The sequence below is a fragment of the Gekko japonicus genome, unplaced genomic scaffold (assembly GCF_001447785.1).
Source record: "Gekko japonicus isolate JY-2015 unplaced genomic scaffold, Gekko_japonicus_V1.1 scaffold1102, whole genome shotgun sequence".
Classification (NCBI taxonomy): domain Eukaryota; kingdom Metazoa; phylum Chordata; class Lepidosauria; order Squamata; family Gekkonidae; genus Gekko; species Gekko japonicus.
The window spans coordinates 369691-370643 of record NW_015176483.1 but is presented as its reverse complement, the minus strand read 5'-3'; positions in this window follow the sequence as shown (position 1 = coordinate 370643).

Sequence of the window (953 nt, the reverse complement as noted above, 5' to 3'; positions counted from 1 at the left end):
TGTGGCCCGGGTTCTTCCCTGAAAAAAAAAAAACCCCAGTCCCTGCCAACCTGCCAACCTGCCAGCCCCACCCCACCCCAAGCAGTCCCTGCTACCCACAACCAGCCCAAGTTACCTTTCTAGCTCCAGGCGGCAGCATGAGGGCTGCTGGGAGCTGGGGGTGGGGCCTGTTTACTTTACTGCCGGAATGCTATTCTGCCCCGTTCTGGCCCGAAATGACCCCTGCATAAGATAGATCAGGCTGTATAGAAAATAAATGGGCAATGATTGGCTGCTGGTGTCAGGCCTCCCAATGGGGCTGACTATTTGTTTCAGCACAGGCACCCTTCAGCACTAAAAGATTTCAGCACTAGCATGCAAATATAAAAAAAAGTTCGCTGCCCAAACCCATTTCAGGCAACAATTCACAAGGCAGAAAAAATGTTCAGATTCCGAGCAAGAATCCTTACACATTCATTCTGCAATGGAAAAAAAAAGGATGGGAAAAACTAGTTTCGGAAAGAACGGGGGGAAACAAGGAAAGACCAGTACAGCACGGATGTTAACAAAGTTGTCTGAACATAAGAAAAAAACCTGGTAACATCGGGGAATGAAAATGGAACATAAAGGCAATTTGGAAAATGCTTTTGCTCCTCTTGGTGGTGGTAGTGGTTTAAATAGAGCGTAGACCACACAGTACCCTTGTTTTCTTTTTATTTGCCCACACTAGTAGCAGGTCTTTCCAAATGCCAGAAAAAAAAATATCAGCCCATTAGAATCATAGAATCATAGAATTGGAAGGGACCTCGGGGGTCATCTAGTCCAACCCCCTGCACAATGCAGAAAATTCACAAATACCTCCCGTCCACACCCACAGTGACCACTGTTCCACACCCAGAAGATGACAAAAAACCTCCAGGATCCCTGGCCAAACTGGCCTGGAGAAAAATTGCTTCCTGACCCCAAAGTGGTGA